We start from the raw sequence: 23797 nt of genomic DNA, 5'->3' as shown, positions 1-23797 counted from the left end.
TGTCCTAATAAAAGTGTAATTTTATCTTTCTCCAGAAGCCTTCCTTATTCACGGCTTTAATGATCGTTCCATAATCAGTGTGGTTAGAAGAGCCGAGTCCACCTCTAGGCATCTGTCACATCTGCAGTGAAGGGAAAGAGGGGATAAGTGGCAGAATAAGCTAAATTTGAAGCACATCTTGGGCTCACCATGACTGAAGTTTGATCTTGATATTAAATTTTCTTGAAATGCACATTCAACAAATATTTTGACATGCATGATTATTAGAGAGTCTCCTTACAAAGATGTGCACAACCTAATTGTTCCCTTTTTCTTTTCAAACGTTACCTTGGTCTGACCCCTCCTCATCAATCCCCATAGAATTCTCCCAGTGCAGAGCCAAAACAAGCCTGGGCGGCTGTCTTTCCAGGGGACATGCTGAGCTCACAGTTGTCCTTGACCTAAATTTGCCCTCCTGTGTTAGCACCTTCCGAATGATTGTTGGAAATCGGGGCTAATTGTTATAAGGAAGGAGGGTCAGAAGATAAATAAGTACCACCAAATGCAAAAGAAATCCACCTCTAGGTGGAAAGAAAAATGCTCACCTGCATGATGCTAACACAGAATCAACTAGAATGTTCTATCCTGGTGTCACAATCAAAATGTTCTTAAATATGGGACAATGGATCAATTCCAGCTAGGGGAGGGTTGGGAAAACTTCCAGAGAGTGTGGACTTTAACTTTACCCTTAAGTTATATAGAACTCCCAAGGTAGATAAAAAAGGGAAGACAAGATTGGTGGCAAGAGGCAATACCGATTAAAGACTCAGGAGTAAAAGGGTGCTGAGCATGTCCATGTTAAGTAGCATGATCTGATGGTGGTGGGGAAAGGGGGGGTTGGAGGTAGTGAGGTTAACCTGGGGTGGAGCCATATCCATAAAGTAGGGCTGGTTTGTAATGGGTTTTGTTTTTTTGTTTGTTTGTTTGTTTGTTTGTTTGTTTTTGCATTTATTCTGTGCAAATTTACTCCCGGGCCATAAGTTTTTGTTTCTTCAGTTTCTTCTGGGATATCTTTTTCTTCTGTGCAACCTCCTCTTCTGGTTTAGGAACAATCTGCTCTTTTTCAGTAAGGATCATCTCAATGTGGCAGGGAGAGCTCATGTATGGGTTAATGCGACCATGAGCCCTGTAAGTCCTACGCCGCATCTTGGGGGCTTTGTTCACCTGAATGTGCTCAATGACCAGAGAATCGACATCTAAACCCTTAAGTTCTCTGCGTTTTTAAGCATGTGCAGTAAAAATTCAGCACTCTTCTTGGGCCACCGACCTTGTGTCCAGCCCCACTGTTTGGCCTGGGCACACCTACCAACTCCACCATTGTAGCGACGGAATGGCACATACTGCTTCTGCAAAGTGACGTCTTTCAGATACTTGGTGGCTTTTCGGATATGCATACCCTTGATGGCCTGGGCAGTTTCACGTGTGTTCTTAAAGTGAACACGGAGATTTGAACCTCTTGACTTGCATGATTTCGTAGGGTTTTCCGGGTCAAGCGAATAGCGAACCATTTTCAGAGGTCACCCCAGGCCGCTGAGAGGAAGAGGAAGCCTGGTGGCTCCTGGGAGAATTCCTGTAATGGGTTTTGAATGCCAGGTTAAAGAGCTTGGACAGAGAGGAGATCAAGAATGATTTTTAAGCTAGGACATAGGCTAGCTCTGGTTTGTATTAAGACCTCACCAATATTGCTTTGAAAGTATTTGAGAGATGGTGTTTAGACTCACTGAGTTCAGATACCTTTCAAACACCCATGCAGTGGCACAAGCAACCGTGGTGCAAAGGAGAGTCTGCAGCCTGAGGAAATTCTGGGTCAAAGGCTAGAATTTAGGAGTAGAGATCCAATCAGCCAATGGTATTACAATGCAGTTCTGTGGGAAGGGTATATTCCTATAAAACCCGAGAGAAAATTCACTGGCAGGCCATAGCATCTGCCCAACTCACACTTACACAGACCCTGTCCAGAGGACTTGACGTCTACAACAGTGCTGTCTAGTGGAATACAGTGCAAGCCCACATATTTAATTCTTGATTCTCTACAATCAAGTAAGTGAAAAGAAAGACGTAAGGTGAATTTTTCTCCTATTTTCATTTAGCCATTGTAGCCAAATATTATCATTTCAACATGTATCCCATGCAAAAAATTACTGCTGTGATCATTTATATTTTTTCATATGTCTTTCATAAGATCTGGTGTATATTTTACACTTAGAGTTCAGGCCAGCCACATCTCAAGTGCTTACTAGTCACATGATCTTCAGTCTGATGGAGAAAGAGCACAGGCCACGCACAATCCCTGGTCACAGCCTTTCTAAAGAACCAGGCTGGGACCTGGAAGCAAAGGATTTGCTGACGCTGCTCCATCTCCATGCTCCTATGCCCACCCTAAAAAAGAAAAGAGTAATAATATAATGTCACTGACAAGTACAGAATATGCATTTGCCTGGTGCAGGGCTGAGTACTTCATATATGACACCCATGACTTTGGTCTTACTGTTACCCTCATGAGGCTCAGAAAGCTGACCTCACTTGCCCAAAGTCATCCAGCAGAACAGAGACTTAAATCCCAGTCTGGTCATCTGTAGTTGCTGGGGTCTTAGCATCTGAGCCATATATACAATTTCGTTCCCCATTTCCTAGAGGAAGGGGGTTGCAGGGAATGCTTTGGAAGGCTTGAAAGGGAGTGTGATGTAGCTTACTGGATGGCATATCCTTCTAGTTGTGCTTCCTGAAAAGGATATTGAACTCAGTTTCTCTACTTGAGGCTTTTATGGAGGCAAAGCAGATTTTCCAGAAAAACACTAAGAACATTTAATTTTTAAATCTCCAGTATTTTGAGATTGAGATTTTTAAACCTCCAGTCTCACAAGTGTGTACGTGTGTGTGTGTCTGTCTGTCTGTCTGTCTGTCTCCATCTGCGTCTCCCCTCTCCTGAACATAATGCCCCCAACTACAAAATGCAACACCTGTTTGCCGAGTGACGCTTAAGCTCCTCGACATCTAAAGAACTTGTGGCAATCATCGATGAGACTTCTTGTCCATCTTGTCTTGGAGGATGACTGCAGATGGGGGTCAGTCTGCCAAGGATGATGTAAAATACCTCCTCAGTGTTGGAGGCCCTAAGGAAACTCTTCCCAGCTGGGAGGATGCCAAACCAGTAAAACAGCACCCCAGGCATTCTGGCCAGGGGTGGGGGTGCTGGCCACCACACATTCCGCTTGAGCAGGGAATAACTAAACGTATCAAGGCCACAGAGCGGTCCTGTGGCACAGCAGAAAAGTCACATGACAGTGCCACTCCTCCACTCCCCTCCGCTCCGGCGTTGGCATGAAATGCAAAGGAAGCTGAAGCGCTATGAGATGGGTGGAAGGTCCCTGCTAGGGCCAATACCTGGCTTTTCTTCTGTGTGCAGCATCCACAGCAGTGAGGAAAGGTGTCCAGCTGGCAAGAGCTTGTGGTTTATGTTCGGGTCTCACCCTCTGCAGCGGAGCTTCAAGAAAGAAGCTGAGGGCAGCTAGAACAGTAAGAGTCCTTCCGGGGCAAATGATGACGTATCAGGGACCAGGCTGTGATCAGGAAGACTGTCTCTTAAGTAGTATGTATGTTTGAAAAACGGTCCCTTCTGAAGCTTAAAAAGAGAAACTATATAATGTGGAGTTTCTCAGTATAGATTAATTAAATAATCAGTGGGGGTGGGCATCAGTACCGTCTGACTCTTATTTGACTCAAGTCTGGAATTTAAAATGTGGTCCTTTGGAAGACAGGAAGAGACTATTTTCTGGAATATAAAATGAGTCACACAGAATCCTAATGGTGCTTTACAGGACTGTAGACACACTGGTGATGGGGGCAGGGGGCTTTAAAAAGTAATATGCAGCCTCTCTTTCTGTCTCTGTTTTTCTGTCTTTCTCTCTCCCTTCTCTGTGTGTGGGATGCAGATCTTGTGTCTGTTTTTCTCTGTTTCTCTCTCTCTCTCTCTCTCTCCCTGTCTCTCTCATCTTGATCTCCCCATTTCTCCATCACTCTGTCATATGCAGAGAACACATTGGCATAAGGAAGAAATCCTACCTTAATAAGGCACATGACTTCTACCTCTGTGTAAATCAATAAAATCTTCTTGTGACTTCTGTTTCAGTAACTGGGAAGTCACGGCATGTTTAGAGGTCAATGCTACAGGTGGGGAAAGACAGAGATGAGACTGTCTTAAGACACTGAGGCATCAAAGTTAAAAACAAAAGATAAATTTCCCAAGCCCGTCTTAGACAGGACCAAATCAAAGTCCCTCAGTGATGGGAAAGTGACATGAATTAAAAAGATGGGCATCCTGCCCTAGATACGCTCTCGGGGGCCTGGTTTTTGGTCTAAGCCCAGGTGACAGGCAGGCCTGGGATCGCAGGACAGTCACCCCTCCAGGAAGCAGGCAACAAGCAAGGGCCTAAACTGTGAGCTGCCTCCTTTGTGAGCTGAAAAATCTAATGTTTCTATTTCCCCTGAATATGATCCCGTCACGTGATGAATCTGCAGACGCAGAAGGAAAAAGGATGAACCAGAAGTGAAGCAGAGTCAGATAAGGCCCCACGTCAAGTGATCCTAAGTCCATTTGGGAAAAATAAATGATTAATTCTACCGTGAACAAGGTGATTAAGAAAACTGGGATCTAGTCTGAGGTTCACTGACTTGGTTCACGATGCACCCTCATCTTTGCCCCTGAAATCACCGTGCTGTTCTCTGTGGAACATGAGTGGGGAACAGACTTCCCTCAGGGTCCTTTGAGATTGGCCGAGATGCTGAGGGCGGCAACCCGCATGCTGACAGGAGTGACTTACTGCAGACCCTTAAAGCTCTTTGTTATTCCATACCAAAGGGGAGGTCCCAGTTTGAGCTTCTGGGCCTCCTGCTTTCTAGAATTATTTGATGCAACAAAATTCTGGCACAACCGAAGACTCTTTGCCATCCTGTGGGGTGTCACCATCACGAGCATGACTGGCATCCAATCAGTCATTTTGCCTAAGTTAATGCAAGTGGCCATGGAGGCTCCGGCAGAATGAACAGGCTCTGAAATAACTCTACCGTGCCAGGTTCTTCCAGCTTCCCAAGGGAGCTGCCAGAGTTTTCTCATCCCTCCATTTTCTCAACAGCAAATGGTAGTGAAAAGGTTTCCCCCTTCAGAGAAATCTTCTACGGGTGGGATTAATGAGTGTCTGTGGATCATTTTGAAAATGTGTTGAATACATAGGTGAATAGAAAGTTGGAAGGTACACATCTATCCTCCACCAGAATGACGTATTTGAAAGAAAAACCCCGAAACATGTGTGTTTGATTTTCACTGATTTTACTCCATGGGAATTCTAAAGATACTGTTCCAATGAGTGGGATCACGGAGCTCACAGCAGTGCATCAGCCGTCTGTCTCTGGGTGGGAAGTGCTCATTTCTGATCTCAGGACTCCTCCTTCCAAGGGCAGCAGCTGCTTCCCCGAGAGTAGAAAGGCAGGAAGTGAGCCTGGATCAGGGGCCATCACGACGTTTCACCCTCCAGATGAAGTGTGGCTTTGTGTTGTTCTTTGGGAGAACTCATGGATTCGGGAGGCCAGTGATGTAATTCAGGGGAACGCTCCCAAGATCTATTTAAAATAAGACGTAGATGAGTCATCTTTTAACAGACAGCTTTTCTCCTTCTTGTTCACTCATCATCATCAAAGTGAAAATCACAAGCTAAGTATGTGAAATTGTAAATTTGTTTGGCACGTAGTTGTGTCTACACGTCCTAAAGTTTCCCACTTGTGGGAGTCTCCCGTTACTGTTCATCCCTTACGTTCACTTACATTTACACCCATTATTTTCCTACCAGCTGTCTGCTCGCTCCCTTGGTATCAAGGTTTGCTCTCACCCAGCCAAAGTTCAAGTTCTTGGCATCCTGCTGATAGTCATAACTGCATCTCCACGCACTTACGTCCGTTGCCATCAAAGATTAAGATGGATTAAGATACCCTGATGATTTTTTCAGGCCGGGAAGTGACTTCAAATATACTGGGATTCTGGGGAGTGGGACATTGGAAAGAGAGCTGATCATTTGAAAACAGCTCAATGGGAACATGATTTTTAAATAGGAAGAAACACATGAGCTTGCCTCATCTGTGAGTATGCAACGAAGCTGTCTTGTTCTAGCATCACCATGTTTCACTGTAAGACTGAGCTCTTTCAAGGAAAGCAAGAGGCAAAGACTCCAGTAGTAGACCCTTGGTCTTGTTTCATTATAAAAACAATAGACCAAATGTATTCATTTTCCTTATCTGTCTTATATTCCTTCTTGGACTCAATAAATACCTGTCTTGAATGGCTAATACGTGCCTGGTATATTCTGAGTGCTGGGAATGTAGGAGCGAACAGACATAAATCCCCAAACTCATGAAACTTGTGCTCAAAAAGGGAAGTCAAAAAATAAATTTAAAAAATATACACTCTGGTCAGATGACATTAAAAGCCACAGATTAAAAATAAGGCCCATACAAGGGGACCAGAAATACAAGGGTAATGAGAGAGGGCCACAATGAGGAGATGACAGGTGACAGGTGACTGAGGGGGTGACAACCTCACTGGAAAGAGATGAAGTGGGGTGTCCTGCAGATATGTGGGGCCAGAGCACACCAGGCACAAGGAGCAGCAGGTGTGAAAGTCAACAGGAAACTGAAGATGGGTTTCTTGATTTCTTTAAAAAACACCATGGTGATGTTGGTAGTGACTATGTTGAATCTATAGATTGCTTTGGGCAACGTTGTCACCTTACTGATGATTGGATTACTCCCAATCCATGTGCCTGCCCATCTTTCCATTTGTTCTAGGGCGTCTTTCATTTCCTTGAGTAAGGTTTTGTCGTTTTCAGTGTTCAAGTCTGGTGCATCTTTGGTTCAGTTGACTCCTAAGTGTTTGTTCCCTTTGATGCGATGGTCAATGGATTGATTTTTCATTTCCTTTTTGGTTTGTTCATTGCAAATGTATAGAGATTCAGCTGACTTAGGGGTGTCGGTTTTATACCCTGCATCTTAGCTAAATCTGTGTATTTGCTTTCTTAGTTTTTATGTGGAAACTGTAGGTGTCTACAAGTAAGTTCATGTCGTCTGTGAACAGAAATGTCCATCTTGGATGCCCTGGATTCTTTTCCTTGCCTAACCGCTCCGGCAAGAGCTTCTTGAAGAAGTAGCTCAAGTGGGCTTCCTTGTCTTGTTCTTGATCTTAGGAGAAAAGCTTTCTGTTTTTCAGTATTGAGTATACTAGTGAAGAGTTTTTCATAGATGGCCTTTATTAAGTATCCTTCTATTCCTAGTTTATTATTTGCTTGGAGTAATAAATCAGTTTTCAGGGGCACCTGGGTGGCTCAGTGGGTTAAATCCTCTGCCTTTGGCTCAGGTCATGATCCCAAGGTCCTGGGATGGAGCCCCCATTGGGCTCTCTGCTCAGCAGGGAGCCTGCTTCCCCCCTCTCTCTGTCAGCCTCTCTGCCTACTTGTGATCTCTCTCCCTGTCAAATAAATAAATAAAATCTTTTAAAAAAATAAAAATAAAACAGTTTTCATGATAATGTGACAGTAATGATTACATAACAACAGTTGTGGATAAAAGAATGGCACAGAATTGTATGCTAAAAAATGGGAAAAATGAGAAATTTAATGTTATGTATATATTACCATACCATAACTCACAAAATTAATCTTGTAATATTTTTGAAAACCATTGATTTTTTACTTTGAATAAGTGAAATGTATGGCACGTGAATTTTATCTCAATAAAACTGTTTAAAAAAAACTTAAAAAATAAACCACTGCAAATGGAGGTAAGAAATAAGGTAGTTTCACAGGGACAATAAAAGAAAGTGGCTGAAGCCAACATTGTCTGATGGCAGTTTGGATGGAGAGTCTGCAAAAGAGAAGTCTGGAAGGATCAAGTGTCCTTTAGCACAAGCAGTCTGAAAACTGCAGTCTCCATAGAGGCAGGGAAGACTCTGGAGAGAGGGAGACAGAACTGGCGGGACAGATGGAGAGTTTGGACTTGGACATATTAGGGGCTACTTTTTGCTTTCTGTGGCCTTATCCTCAGTTCACCCCAGCACTTGGAAAAAGTGGCTCAGCGGCGACCTCCGAACTGTTCCCTCTATGTATGTACAAGGCTGTCATCAAGAGTGGCCCCCAGCTCCAGTTCAAGTTACGAAGCAAAGTTAGCTTCAAGTTAGGAAGCAAAGATATGACATCAGTGGAGAGAGAGAACAAAGAATTTGCAAACATTGGAAGTAGTTGTTGCCCTGTGAACAAGTGCAATCAGCAAGAACCACGTTGGGTCAGGCCACCCACATGGCCAACTTCGGCCCCACATGTAACATAACCATCTCTGTGCCCTCACAAGAAACCTTACACACCATGGTTATATGACAGATGTTTGCTGGTTGTTCATTAAACACTGGTTCCCAGTGAAATTTGTGGGGCCATCTTCCCTGTATGTTTGGGGGAAAAAAGTCAGTATAGACTTGAGTTTCCATTTTGGGAGCTGCTTTGGGCTCTACCCTAAAGATCCCTTAGATCTCTTTCAGCCTAGCACGTGGAGATGCTAGATGTTCCAGGGTTTATGTTGCTAATTCTAACTCGGGAAATCATCTGCCCTCATTTGGATTACAACTGAAGACTTGTGGGCAGGGATGCCTGGGTGGCTCCCTCGGTTAAGCATCTCTTAGTCGCAGCTCAGGTCTTGATCTCAGGGCTGTGAGTTCAAGCCCCTTGTTGGGCTCCATGCTGGGCGAGGAGCTTACTATACATACTATATAAATAAATGTCATATGTGTTAGAGTCAGATGTTATAAATGTGGCTTTGACACTTTTCTCAGTGAGAAATGTCCTCGCTCTGCCCAGTGAGGACGAAGCTCAGCCTAGGTAGAGCCAGCTGAAATAATCTGGAACATGGCACTTAGCATTCATCCAGCATGTTCACTTTCTGTTTATTCTGGGATGGTCACATCTTTAAAAGCAGAGGGAGCATGATCGGCTTGGTCTGACGCTTAATGGAAGAGAAGCTCCAGCAGGGAAGGAGCCAGGTTTGCCCTTCATTTTTGTGCACGTCCTAAGGGGGAAGGCCTAGCCACGTGCGGTCACAAACCCCAGCCCTGGGTCTGCCGCCCCCTTTCATCTATGTCCACACATGCTGAACACTAGATCGTGTGTGTGTTTTTAATATGACTCTCTCTTACAGGGAGTTCAGAACACACGTGTTCCTTTTTATTCTCACCAGTCCTTGAGATCTGCACACCAGAAAGATCATTCTGGAAGGAGATTGGAGAGGTCCGTGGCGGGGGTGGGGGGGGGGGGGGGGGAGAGGATGGGGACTAAGGAGGAAGGCTGTTGTGCGCTAGCCTGAGACTCAGGAAGCACGGGTCTCCCAGGACAGCCCCTGACCCCTCACACTCACATGGCACAGCTCAAAGGCCTTGCTGTATCTTGGTTTGGTTGTCCATAAAACACAGATAGTAACAGTTGCAAAACAGACGCTAAATGGAATGCATTTTGTGATCTCTGGGGAAAAGGCGGTCTGTTAACATATGCGGACAGTGTGTTATTCTGGGGCAGGCCCAGAGCCACAGGCTCTCATTGCCACCAGGATCATTTCTGGAACCTCTGCCAAGAGCAGCCCGCGCGCTCCAGCCTCCGAGCCCCAGCTCTGGGTCCAGCTGGCAGGAGATTAAGGGCCAACTCTGCCCAGCTGCCTATGCCCTGCTCACCCACAGGCCTGAATTCAAGGCCCCCAATGCTTGACAACCACCGCAAGTCACCAATTCAACCTCTAACAGACCTACTTAGTACCATATGCCTGCCTCAGGTCAGGTCTATTAAATCTCCTCTCAGTGGGGCCGAGCGGTAAAGGCGGACTCCTTCAAAGAGAACAGTTTTGCCTTCAAACACAGATTTCTTGATTGTTCTCCATGGCTGGATATTTGGTGGGACAAGGGGACTTGTAGTTTGTTTCGTCTTGAGAGAAAAAAAAAAGTAGACAAGATGAGGACAGGGCTCTAGGGGCTCTGGCTTCTTCCTGGCCCTGCAAAGCTGAGGTTCCTGGCGCCCCGAGCCAAAAAGAGATCGTCTGAGGAGGAGAGATGATGGGGGCTGAGGGCGGAGGGGAGCGGATGTCACAGGAACTGTCCCTGTTATCTCTGAAAGTCACGCAGTGGTCTCTGGACATCGTGTGGTCCTCCTGAGGAAGCCGCAGGGGATGTTGTCCGGGAAATGGGGTTGATCTCTGTGGCCCCACTCAGGTCCCCTTTCCTAAGTCCCTTGCTTCTCCTCCCCATCCCCTCTTGGAGGCCATCTCGCTTCCCTAAATATTTCTGGAGAGGAAATAAGGGTAGCAAAGATATTAATTTGAAGGGACTTAACCCCTTCCTGAAGGACTTAGAGTTTGAAAGAAAAATACAGAAGGGGGGCAAACTCACCCCAAAGCAGGACTCTCCAGGGGCAGATGCTCAGATGCTGTCTGCCAGGGCAAGACAGGTGGAGACAGGGGGAGCATCGCAGGTGACCACGTGCTCAGCCCAAGTGTGAGGCTGCCCTCAACCCTTCACCCACCTCACAGACCCCACTTCCCACATGCATCCCAAATGCACAGAGAAGGACAAAATGAGGTCCGTATGACAGCATCCCAGATGAACAGGGAGTGCAAATGATGGTCTCCAATTATAAAAAACCATCTTAGAAAGCCCGGAGGAAAAGAACCGTGCCTTGGCTGTTCCCCATCTGTGCTGAGCCCCAAAGCAAGAGGAAATTGATTTAAATATCGGCAGCGGGAGCTCAAGATAGACAGAGGGAAGGATCTCCAAAAGAAAGACCTCCCCTCCTGTTGTTGCATAAGCGTTGCTCTTTGAAGGTCGCAGAAGAAATAAGGGTTCCATCATCGATTAAAACAGACCATCGCCAAGATCCCTCCCTCCCGTGCTGAGACAACCTCACCCTCTAATTTTAGCAACGCCTCTTGGCAAAGGAAGGGTCCCCCCTTCCTCGGGCTATCTGGTGTTCCACACACCATCTCCTACAGCTTCCTTTGAAGTTGGCGGGGGCTCTGTGGACTCAAGGCCAGAAACTCTGCAGGAAGAGACATGCTCACAGCCATCACATGGCCCTATCTCGTTGCAGCAACAGAGGCTGTCTATTTTTAATTGTTTTTTAATTGTGAAATTGCGGCATTTTGTTTGAAATTAAATATGAGTGGTCAGGTTTGGGGTTGATACTCAGATATGATAGTGAGGTCATTTGCCACCTAATATCCTCTCTTTCTGTGCAGGGGGGAGGTTTAAACCATGGCTTTATTTTAACAAATTTAAAGATTTCATTCATATTTTTAACTCATTATAAATGAATGCAATTTAAGCCTATCGCAGAGTTGACAGAAAGTGGCCGAAAGCCATGGGAATGTGTTTCTCATTGTGGAAACTACATGTTAGGCATTTTCTTTCCCCAAGTAAATTTCTGCAGTTTGATGAAGGAAATTTTATTTTGGGAAAAAGAAAAAATCATAGGTTCCAAAGTAGTCTTTCATCTCAGAAGTTAACCCTATAGAAAATACGGCAACAGTTCTGAATTTCGCAAATTATTTTGATAGTATTTCTGTCCTATTGCACAAGTTCTAAAAAAAATTTTTTTAATGTTTTGGTTTGGGTTCTTTTGTTTTGTTTTTAACCTCTTGGTCTCACAGTGCAAAGCAAAGCGATTAACCCAGGGAAAAGCAGCACCGCAGGAACATTTGAGTTTCTAGGGAATGTCCAGCACACTCCGTTAGGAGGATCTTGGCAATACTTACTTTTTCCACTTCCAGTTTTACTAGACAGGAGACAGGTTAGGAAGTAAAGTGGAGAGGACACGTAGAGGGAAGAGTTTGGTGTTTTCTTTCAAGCTCACTAATATTTGAGAAGTGTCAACATTGTTCGAAAAACTGCTTTTAGGCCACAGTTTTTGTCTTCCTGGTCCCAGCAGCACCTCCTATGTATGTGATGGGCTGATTGCATAGACGACGTCCCGAGGTTGGAAAGGAGGGACCACAGGCCAGAGGCAAGAATGAGAGGAGACCCCCTTTATGGCCTTCTGTCTTCAGTGGGTGCCCCCAACCTCTGGCTGCAGCCCCACATGCATAAACCCTCCTGGTCTCCCTTCTGTTTCCTCTCCTGCACCAGATTATGGGCCTTTCTCTCTTCTCTGCCTTTGAATTCCCTCCTCCTCTCCTCCTCAACCGAGTGGCACATCAGAGCCCCCCCAGTGGGGCTAAGGGGTGGGAGTGAATGTGGAGTCTGGTTAAGTCAGTCCCGACCCCTGGGGGGGGGGGGGTGCCCTGAGGTGGTAGAGCTCTGGGGAGAATTCCTGTCTCATAGGTGGGAGTCCCAGTCCACAGATACACAGCCCTACCAAATCTGGGGTTTCTTTGTTCCACACACCTAGTAGCGGGCTGTACACATATCAAGTTCAAGGTCCAGGTGTTGGAAAACAGACCTGCAGCTTCATATATTTCTCAGTGTTTGAAATTCTGAAAAGCAGGTCTACACGGAGCGCGGGGCAGTGCGATTCTAAAAGGTAGGAGTGACAGAAAGAGGAAACCAAGTATAGAAAGCTGTACCTGTAAGTAGGTTTATCCCAAGGGGCAGGGAAGAGATGAGAAAGAAACTAAGAGAATGTTCCTTCCTAAATGGCCTTGGCTGTAACCCATGTTTCGTGGCGATACAGGACAGCACAGAAACAACAGCCAGGGTCCAAGTTCCATCTCCAGCGCCCTCCCAGAAAGCTACGATCTCCCTTCCGAAGAAGTTGAGTTGCAAGCAGAATTGCAGTACTTATTTTTCAATTAGGAAAAAGATGCTTTTCATGCATTACTCACTCCATCATTTTGAATTTACCAAAACCAACGCGAACTGACTTTTCAAAAGGCCGTTCAATTCCACCCTTTGTGGTCAGAGCCGAAAGGGCCGGAAAGTTTCTGCTGGGAAGGGTGGAGCTTGGTGCAGAGGGCCCGTGGGGACACGCCGGCGGGGGGCTCAGGAGCCAGCCCCCCACCCCTCGCCTCACCCAGGCTGCCTTCCCAGCATCGCCCGCCTCGCTCTGCACCCCTTGCTGACTTCGGCTACTGGTCAAGTTTCCTTTCGAGCCCCAGAGGCCCGGCTGCCCGCGCTGAGCTGACTCATGGCTTCCCGGACTTCCTGACACCCTGTTCACGGGCCTGTCTGGAGCTCGAAGACACTCTGTGGCAGCGGTGTCGCAATTCCAGCCAGGAAACCAAGCTAACCGCCCCAGAGTCTGGCCGAGGTGTCTGAGGGCGCGCGAGAGCGGAGGCTCCCGGGTAGAATGGAGGCTGGATGTCCACACCCATGTTTTTTGCTATTTTCTCTTCCATTCTTTTTTCTTTCCTTCTTTCTTTCTCTCTCTCTCTCTAGTTTTATTGAGATACAGCTGACATGCAGAGCTGGTTTCATATGAGACAGACAGCTTATGTATGGCATGACTTACATATATTGTGAAATGTTGGCCACAGTCGCTTTAGTGGACACTCATCCTCTCCTATAGACACACAAAAAAACCACAAAAAACAAAAACAAAAACCCACGCCAGTGGCTGATTTTTTTTTTACGTCAACCTACATCCAACTACAACCACGAAAATGTCAATATACATGTACAGAAGCTTCAGACCCAAAAACCTCTGTGTCCTCACCAACAGAAGAAGACAATCCATCATTCCATTTAGATAGTTTACACCTTGAGTAAATGTCTTATCCTTCCTCCAAGTTTGTGACATTTCTTCAAAGATTATTTCTAATTTTTTTTTTTAAAGAAAAATCTGAATGGGGGTACCTGGGTAGCTCAGTGAGTTCACTGTCTGCCTTCCACTTGGGTCATGATCTCAGGGTCCTAGGAGGCTCCCTGCTCAGTGGGGGGCCTGCTTCTCCCTCTACCCCTCCCTACTGCTTGTGATCTCACTCTCTCTCTCCCCTTCTTTATCTCAAAACAATAAATAAAATGTGAAAGAAAGAAAGAAGAAAGGAAAGAAGGAAGGAAGGAGAGAGGGAGCGGGGGGAGGTAGGAGGAAAGAAAGGGAAATCTGGTGAAGAAGCGAAGCTTGGTTTTTCATGCTACTCTGGATTCAGCCAGTGATCTGACGATTGTCGAAAGGACAATTCCCATGTTCCCTACCATCTCAGCCTTCTTTGTCCTTCCCCACCCCCTAAGGGGAGAGGAGCTTTCTCCTGGTGTGCAGGGAGCTCTTGAGACCAGCCTTCTCAGAGGGGAGAGGATTCCCACCAACGCCACGTGTCTGACTCCAAAGGATATGAGACAAACAAACGTTTAGGGAAATCAGGAAGTGCGGAACCTCAGTGATGCGTGTGGAAGAAGCTAGAACATTGCATTTATCCCAGGTCTTTCCCCCGACCCTCCCCCCGACTCGGTCACTGTGTGTGTCCAGAGATAAACAAATAGACCCATCTCCTTGAACCCTGCCGTGGATAAGGGGGGTGTTTGACCAGAGAAGGTGTCTCCGGTGGAAAGTTACTGAGGCGCAGTTCTGTTGGATCCCAGAACTGCTTGCTCCTCTCTCCAAAATGACTCTATTTTTAAATAATGATGTCTATTCTCCCATGATTAATAGTACTTTGTATTTTATATCACCTTGCTCTATGGCTGAGTTTTTACTTGCATTTAAGAGTATCCATGCTTATGGGGGGATATCTCTAAGGCTCACATATTAGATCTGGAAAGTTTGCCTTGGGGCACCTGGGTGGCTCAGTCGGTTCGGTGTCTGCCTTCAGCTCAGGTCATGATTCTGGGGTCCTGGGATCGAGTCCTGCATCGGGCTCCTACCTCAGCTGGGAGCTGAGCTGCTCCCTCTCCTTCTGCTGCTCCCCCTGCTTGTGTTTTCTACCAAATAAATAAATAAAATCTTAAAAAAAAAAAAAAAGAAAGAAAGAAAGGAAGTTCACTTTTTGTTCTTCCTGGAAGTTTTGAAAGCTCCTAAAATTGGCTCCATGCCTCTTTCTCAGAGCACCCACCTGAGAACTCAAGGGTGACGGCCTCTGCCAGACTGGAGGCACGGCAAGTGCCCGGCACCTCAGTCAGGTGCTCCTCAAAGGCCTCCCGGACTCTCTTCCTGGCAGGGCAGGCGAGTGGCCCTTTCGGGGAACCGCCCGCCTTGCTGCCAGCTCCGTCTGGGGAACTGGCCCAGGGGAGTCTCTGCTCTTCCTGAGGTCTGGGCAGGCAGCCTGTCCAGTCATCCTTTTCATTGCTGGCCTCGCAATGGAGAAAGTAGACTTGGATGACCAGTCTGGCCCCACGGAAAGCTGTCCTCTAACGCCCAGCCCAGCCGGCCAGCAACCATCTGAGTCTGAGGCCTGTCTGGACCACCACGCAAACATTCGTGGGAATGCATGATCCTTGTTACAGACAAAGGACCTCACCATTCCATTTGGCTTTTTGTTTTTATGCATTATGTTTCATTTCTTGAAACCTCTGTATCTTTTGAGAAGGAGATTTTTCTTCCTATCCCTGACCGCTCTCATAAATCATCACTTGTTTATGTAGGGGCTGATTCATGGCCTTGTCCCCCAGAACGCTAGTTTCCTAGAGACAGAGACTGTGGACAACCTCTTTGCCTATTGCACTCCCAGGCGTCAAACAGTGCCTGGCTCAGGTTCCCATTCCCATAGAGGCCCCATTTGTTAAAAGGGAAAACTGAGGCTCTGGGTGGCTGTTCTCGGCCTTCCCGAAGTCCAGCCCCCTTGGCATGTGCCCTAGGCTCCTGTCATGTGCCCAGCACTGTGTCTCTCCCAAAACGCCGCATCAAGAAGTGGCTGGCAGGCCTGGGACTCTCCCACCAGGCCCATCACCAGGCAGAACTTGCAGGGAAAGCAGGCAGGCCTGCTGGCCCTCTCCCCCCTCTTGGGAAAGGGTGGGAACACCATCCCCCACCCCAGAAACCGCTCCCCCCATTCTCTGCGAGGTCGTTTATTACTTTCCTGTGACTGCCATCGCAAATGACCACAAATGAGGTGGCTGAAAACAACAGGATTTTTGTTTCTCGCACAGTGCCAAATGCCAGAGGTCTGAAATCAAGCAGGGCCACCCCACCTCTGAAGGCTTGAGGGGAGGCTCCTTCCTTTTCTTCTTCTAGCTTCTGCTGGTCGCCAGTAATGGCATTCCTGGTTTCCGGTGCGTCACTGTAATCTCTCTGCCCTTGACCGCAGCCGTCCTTCTTCCCTCTGCGTGTCCGCGTTTTCTCTTCTCATAAGGATACTAGCCACTGGATTTAGGGTAGGATAACCCCATCCTATCCAGTTCCTTCTGCAAAGACCCTCTATCCGAAGGAGGTTATGTTCTGAGTTTCCACGTGGGTGTGAATTTTAGGAGACACTACTCAGCCCAGTTCAGACCATAAGGACACAGGAGCTACTCCCCCACTCACCATTTATCAGCTGTGTGACCTCAGGCAAGTTGCATGACCTCTTGGTGCATCTACATCCTCACCTGCAAAAGAGGAATGGAAGTAGTCCTGCCTGATTGGGCTGAAGGCACTGATATCGGTGATGTGCTCAGAATGGTGACAGGCACATATTAAGAGCTATGTAGTCCAGGAAGACAGAACAAGTGCCTGTAGACGCTTCACAGAGGTCAGTGGATAATCCTGACATCAAGGGCCCCACGGGGGGTGACAGGAAAGGGAATTGACCCCCAGCACCAACCAGGAAGCAGAGGATAGGACACGCAAGCCATCCAAGGAGGTGATGGCCGATGGGACTTCTCTTTATCTAGGAGAATTTAGCCAAGGGAAGAGAGAAGAAGGAGTTGTGGGTGGAGGTAAGGGCATGTTCAAAGACCTGGGGACAGGAAGGGATCTGGCAGACTCAAAAAATGCCGTCAGTCAGGATAGCTAAAGCCCAAAGCAAGGATGCAGCTGGGATATAAGGGGAGAAGCAGGTGAGGTAGAATCCCAGGAGCCAAGATTCTGGGCCTCACCAGTCCTGCAGCCCAGGGAAGCATCCAAGGTCACTTCTAGCTCTCAACTGTCTTAGTCCATTCGGCCGTCTGCCACAGAAATACCATAGACTGGGCGATGACATTTATTTCTCACCATTCTGGAAGCTGGGAAGTCAAGATCACAGGGCTGACAGAGTCAGTGTCTAGTGAGAATCTTCTTCTTGGTTCATAGCAGACTGTCTTCCCATTGAAACCTCACATGGTAGAAGGCGCAAGGGAGTTCTCTGGGGTCTCTTCAGTTGCCTCAACTCCAAGCTGATCAGAATGCCTCACTGTTCTCTCAAACTGTCCAGCCCTCGGAGAAGATATATGAGTTATCCAAAGCACTCTGACCCCCAAGGAAGCACAGTGCTGATCCGTCCTATGACAAAGTTACTGACCTTTTGTCCATTTCTATGGGAAATGTCAATGAAAGTCCATTCCCCGTCTCTCAGTGATGACTCCATTAATGGAGTCATCCCAGATGTGGTTCATGATACAATAGCCATGGGAAACTGAGACTCACCATCTTGAAAACTTTTGACTAAAACCCCTCCTTCCAATCTACCCTGATGACTAGACTCATCATATCTACTGTTTTTTCCCCAGTGTAGCAAACACCCACTCCTCGTTCTCTTTGATAAGAGGCCTAGACACATAGGTGACCCAGTATGACATATGCAGTTCTATCATTCCAAAGACTCCTGCTCTTACCTTGGGAAGATTCCAGAAGGAATCACCTTGTCTGCAAGCCTCCCCTAGTTAGTGGATTGTAGATCTCACTTACATCACAAGAAAATTCATGGCAGAATTTCTGGTTGAAAAAGATCTTTTTCCCTTGATCTACTGATGCTTCACCCTGATGCATTTTCCCATCTGGCCCTTCCAGATGGTCAGGGATGCTCCAAATGAAAGTGACATAAAGAGCAACATCTCAGGAAGGGACCTGTTCAGTAAAATAGCAAAGGGACAGAATCTCAGAATCCCAAGTTTGTCTTTAAGCAGAGAAATAAATCCTAGACTCATAGCTGAGAGCAGGAAATGACCCTAACAATTATTTTAAAAATAATATTATAAATAATATTATAAATAATATTATAAATAAAATAATATTATAAATAATTATAAATAATAATAAAATAAAATAAATAAAATAAATGACTCATTTACTATGTTTCTACCCCCAAACTGGGTATTATGTGCATGTCATTACATTTCCTTCTGTTGCCACCCTCTGAGCAGGACCCCTGACTGATGAGGAGGTCAAAGCAGAGAAAAGTTAAGTAATCTGGTGCCTGAAAGCCTATTAGTGTTCACCTCTCCCCCTTCTCCAGATGTGGCAGGTGGGACCTAGGGAGTTTCCAGGGGTCCACAGAAGGGACTGCAGCCTTGTTACAATCTGAACCCTGAGGTTCCCTCTACACCACTGTCTATAGCAAGTCGAAGAGCACAATAAGAACTCTTACTAGGCATTTCCATTTTTACAGCACAAAGACATTTAAGTTATGCCAGAACTGACATGCCTCCAGCCCACAGATTTTCATACTCTTCCCTGAAGCTACTTTGGATAGATTTTCTGTCTTTCAAGTTAGGCTGGGGAGGGAGAGTCCAGAGAGAAAGGGATCATCCTCAGAGTGGCCTGAGCCATCTGGACTGCGAGAAAGTACATTAATTGAGGGGCATATCATGCCATACAGCTGCCCAAGGGGGTGATTTCAGAAGGCTGGGAAAGCCCTCATCCAAGACAAGTACCTTCCTCCTTCACTGACCCTCGAGCACAGCCTCAGGCCTTAATCTTCAAGTTTAGTAAGTCTGAGAAGGCAGCTCTCCCAGGGAAGGGTAAACCATTAGTCATTTACACTTTAGTACGAACTAAGTAAGAGGCTGCCCCCAAATAAGTTAGAGTGCAAAGGTCAGTATAAGGAGAGCTTAGGGCACCAAAGACAAATGTTCTTGATCTCACCCCCTTGAACCTCCACCTGTTGGCTCCACTCCCTTTTGAGAATCCGAGAGACCTGGAACCTAGATAGACACCCCCATGTCTCCCTCCCAGGTGTTCAAAGCTGCCCTGCCCACTAGTACCTACTGTATCAGAATCCACAAACTGTTAACTGTCACATGTGGTGTGTTGCATCTGGGACAAGATTAGGGCCTGAGAGAAGGTCATGTAGTAATCATAATAAGTGGAATCACTACCCAACTTTATAGTTAGCAGATGGGCAGGGGAGGACTGATACAAGCTGTGAGCAGAACTAAAAAGGTGTGGTGACCAAGAGGACATGCAATGAGCTAAGGCAGGCTCAGGGCAAGCCTCATGGCATAGGGAACACCTAGGAAATTTTGGTGGATGGAAATGAAAGACAGTGTCCCACAGCTGGAGGAAGAAACACGAGTGCTCACAGCACAGTTTTTGCAAGTACTCAGTGATGCTGCAGCTCAGAGAAAAGCATGAGTCGGGGCTGCACGTTGGGTGGCTGGTCCTGAGCCTTCCCCTTCCCTGGGGTCTATGCCTCGCCAGCTCATCTGGGCTCATGCCCCAAAGAAGCAGCCCCTGGGACAGCAGTGCGGCATGGGACGGCCCTCCAAAGGCTCTAGAGAGGGAGCAACGCCAATCTCTGTCTCTGTGCTTGCCTGTTTCCCCTGGTTGTGTCACCCATGCATCACTGATGCAAAAAAAAAGGAACAGTCCCAACCCATTGGGGCTCCTGGAACTGGGCTTCTGTGGAAATCCTTAGCCCCCACTTAGCTGGTCGCTGACATGGTGTAGGTAAACAGGAGACCTAAGGCATCCTGGGACTAGCTTTAGTGGGGACCTGTCCTCACTTGCCTATATTTATAGGATGCTTAGAAATGTACAGAGTGATTTCTCATGCTGTGTCTCCTCTGAGCACCACACCATCCTGCAAGAGAAGGGACAACAGACAGGAATTGCCTAGATTCCTAGAATCTCCTAGAGTCTCTGTGACTTGCCCAACCCCAACTTCTCTGGGTGGGCTGGTCCTCTGTCTGGATCTACTGGCTTCACACAGGACTCTTCTTCTGGGAGCAAGCAAGCCACAAAAGTAGCACTTTCCAGGCCCTTTGAGAAATCTTGCGTTTTCTTTTCCTTTTCTCTTCCCGAGTGACTTCAGATTCTGCCCATTCCTGTTTCTGCAGAGAGCTGTAAGGCTTCCCATTTCCGTATTCTTTGGTGCACTCCTAGCCAGGATGAGATACTCTTTTTTTCCTTTTTGGTTTTATGGGGATTTTTTCAGTGATGTCAGACTTCAAAGGAAACCTCCCACCATAAAGATCACGACCAGACTCACACTGTGATTCTTTCCCATTCCTGCGGCGAAAGGACGGTAGTGCTAACACATGTCTCATCTCCCCTTGATGGCAGCCTCTCCGGAGTGATTTCCAAAGCCCCTCACTTTCTCTTTTGGGTCCCGAATAGTGTGTCAGGAATGCATCGCTCCTTTCCAAGCCAAGAAGCTAAGCTACTGGTGCCTTCATTTGTCACTGCACTATGAGCTCCCTAATCAGAATCCCCTCCCCTGTGTCAGCACAGGGTCCTCCCCCGCTCGCTTCTGGTTTCCTCAGGAACTTCTAAACACTCTCATTGTAGCAAAGTCACTGAAGCCAGGCCACTCAAGGCAGCCGAGCGAGATTTAATTGACTCCTTGGGCAGTGATTCACAGAACAAAGCCTGACTGTCTGACCTGGAAACCACACAGTGGGGAGTTTAGAAAACTGCGGTGTAGTCAAAACAACGTCCCTGGGGCGGCCATTGATTGAAGTTCAAAGGAGCAAAGATGTAAGTCAGAACGTTGTAATGACAAGGGCGGCCCAAAGAAATACATTGACCTGGGCATGGAGCCTTCTGGGATGAGGCTTCCCAAGACTTTAAATCACACAGGTTACATCGGGACAGGATCCAGGGACAACATGGCCTCCTGGGAGAAGCTTCCAGCTGGGCAGTGAAAATGTTAGTCATCAGGATCAGAAGAATGTATTGGTTTCCTAGGGTTGCCTAGGCCCCATCCTGGAGGGCAAGCTGCTTCCTTATCTTCCCATGACACTCTCCCTGCGTCTCCGTGTGTCTTTTCTTCTTACAAAGACACAGTCATTAGATATAGAGCCCACCTTAATCTGGTATGACTCAAACTCATCACATCCAAAAGGCCTTCCTTTCAAATAGGTCATATTCTGAGATTCCAGATAGACAGGAATATTCAGATATACTCAAGGGACCACAGCCCATTTGCTGTTTCTCCCACACCACCTCCTGCCTAGATTTGTGGAATTGGTAATTCCTGGCCTTGGTTTTGGAACCTCCTCCATGCACCGAGATCTTTGTGTATGAAATTGAATCTTGACCTTTCACCTTTCCTGGCTGAGAAGACAAATATGGTGCCCATCTGTGACACATGGCTAGGCAGGGTTTGACGAAAGGAGCATTAAAGTTAATGTGGCGCGGACTAGAAAGTGAAAGAGTGGGCAGTGTCCAAGGAGGTAAATTATCAGCGTAAAGAGTCTGGTCAAATAGTTGTATCTCAGAGAGACCACCAAACACATTTCTCTAAATGTTTTTAGAAAAATGTAACTTTTGGAGTAGGGAATCAGGATGGGGGTGAAGCACAGTTGGTCTTGAAGTATTTCAAAGCTTGCCATAAGCTGCTGGCTTTCCAAGTGAAAATAGTGCCATCTTCAAGATCTCATATTCTGGAATGTTCTCCCATTCACAGCTTCTACTCCTTTCAGTCTACTATCCTCACTCCTACTGATGGCACTTGCCACCTTGATGGTGGCAGATCAACCCTCTGACAAGGCACTGTGATGAGGCCATGGGGAATAAAGGGCTTTTAAGTAATATTTATGTGGAATACCCTCTACCTTTCAGATGAGTTCTAAGTTCCTTGCTATCACTACTGGGTCACACAGAATGACTGCTGCAAGTCACCTCCCTTATGCGTACTCTATAACTTATTTTCTCTGCTTTTATTCTCACTATTCTAAGTATTGTTGGAATCACAAAACCACTTTGACATAGATTATTTTATTTTAACCCCTGCATTCAATGCCTAATTTATCCAAAACACCCTACCGCGCTCTATCTTTAGGAACTGTTCCCAGCTGATCATAGGTTCCAGATAACCTCTCCTCTGGAAAGACTCTCCCCCATTGTATTCTTTAGAAGAGTAGTGAGTACTGAAAAAAAGCACGTGTTCACTTCTTCTTGAGATGCCATCTAGCTCTACCCTTACATGTCTTCTTTCTGAGGAATGTTGTATTTGCTCCATTTTCCAGAGATGAAACAAGTAATGTGTTCCCCGCTCAACGCCCCCTGCTTCCTCTGGAACCTGTTATGCCAGCTCTTCATCCACCCCCTTCCTTCTCGGCTGTCTTCCCCTTTTGGTCCCATTCCTCCTGCTGTGTCTTGTGTCTTTAAATGCCTTTCTCATTCACTCAGAAATTTCTTCTCCTCTTCCTGCTGCCCCATCTCCTTTGGAATACTGGGTTACAAACCATTTCTCCTCCATAGCACACCAAAGAGCTGTAGCCACTGTGACAGTCTCCTCCACAGATAAATTAGGTAGTAGACTGTAGTAGAATTCTGGGATTCTTCACACTTCCCTCCCTTCTCTCTGTCCTTGTGTGGGACACTGGTGCACAACAGTATACCAAGATTGAGCTAACTTATTTGCTCCTCCAGGGCCAATAGTCTAAACCATCTTATCTTTCAAAAGAAAATTATCCTACCCTTTGGCCCTGTTTTCTTGTCTCTTATTATTACTACTCTTTCCACAATTCCTTCTCTGCTACTCTTCCCCCTCCCTTACCCCATATGTCTCCTAGACACTGTTCTAGACTCTCTTCTCTTCCTGTTCCACCTTTTCTCCTTTGGGAATCTCCCCACTCCTGCCTTGAACACAGTAGGCCCATGATCAGCAATATCAACCCACCAGGCAAGTCCATCTCAGAGTTGTGGTGAGTCTTCAAGTGGCTCCTGAACACATCTGTGAGGACATCACCTCAAGAAACCTCAAGGCAAATGTGTCCTATATAGAATTCACCATCTTTTCTCAGACTTTCCAACTTTCATCTTTCTGACAATGGACCACCAACCCCTTAGTCACCAGGGCTAAACCTTCAGAATTGACTTTGATGCCCCACCTTTCACCCCACATACAACTGATGGCTAGGTTCTATGTATCCCCCTCCAACCAGTTTCAAAAACCTGCTAACTATCCAAGAACCAGGTTTGCTGTAGACCCAGAATAGAACACAGATTGCGTGAGATCAGACAGTTAAAAGATTATGTACCACTACATTTATTGTAATTAGCACTTATTTTATATCCAGAAGGCATGTAACATGCTATTGGATGCTTTCATAAGCAAATAATTCAACATGCTCATAACAACTTGTCAAAAAATGAAAGCCATTCATTATTAATAGTGGTACAATTATTTTAGTATTTAGTAGTAGTAGCAGTAAATTTTAAGTAGATTTTATTCTACCCCATCTATAAAAGTCTATCAAAAGTTTTAGAGAAATAAATGCCAATGTTTTTGGAAAGAATGACTCATTCAGTATTTTAGCTTAGCACTTCCTATGATTCATACTATCACTAGAGCATCTAATACTTTACTTTCTAGAAGCCATTGAGAGACCCAGACCTATGGGTAGGGTGTGATTTGGGTGTCGAATAAGGCCTTAACCCTCCAAGTATTCTATCTCATTCACTTGCTGGTTGACAACATCTAC

At 46.3% G+C, this 23797-nt stretch overlaps 1 protein-coding gene and 1 pseudogene across 4 annotated transcripts in view; one reads left to right on the top strand and one right to left on the bottom strand.

Annotated features, from left to right (window-relative positions):
- The window catches only part of RUNX1 (RUNX family transcription factor 1), a 244161-nt gene that overhangs the window by 40522 nt on the left and 179842 nt on the right, over positions 1-23797 (top strand). The gene's annotated exons all lie outside the window — the stretch shown is intronic.
- LOC132010336 (large ribosomal subunit protein uL22-like) lies at positions 968-1609 on the bottom strand (annotated as a pseudogene).

This window comes from Mustela nigripes, chromosome 2 (genome assembly GCF_022355385.1).
Source record: "Mustela nigripes isolate SB6536 chromosome 2, MUSNIG.SB6536, whole genome shotgun sequence".
In the NCBI taxonomy this organism is placed as follows: Eukaryota; Metazoa; Chordata; class Mammalia; order Carnivora; family Mustelidae; genus Mustela; species Mustela nigripes.
Note: the sequence above shows the minus strand (reverse complement) of the source record. Positions and strands in the feature narration are given on the sequence as shown.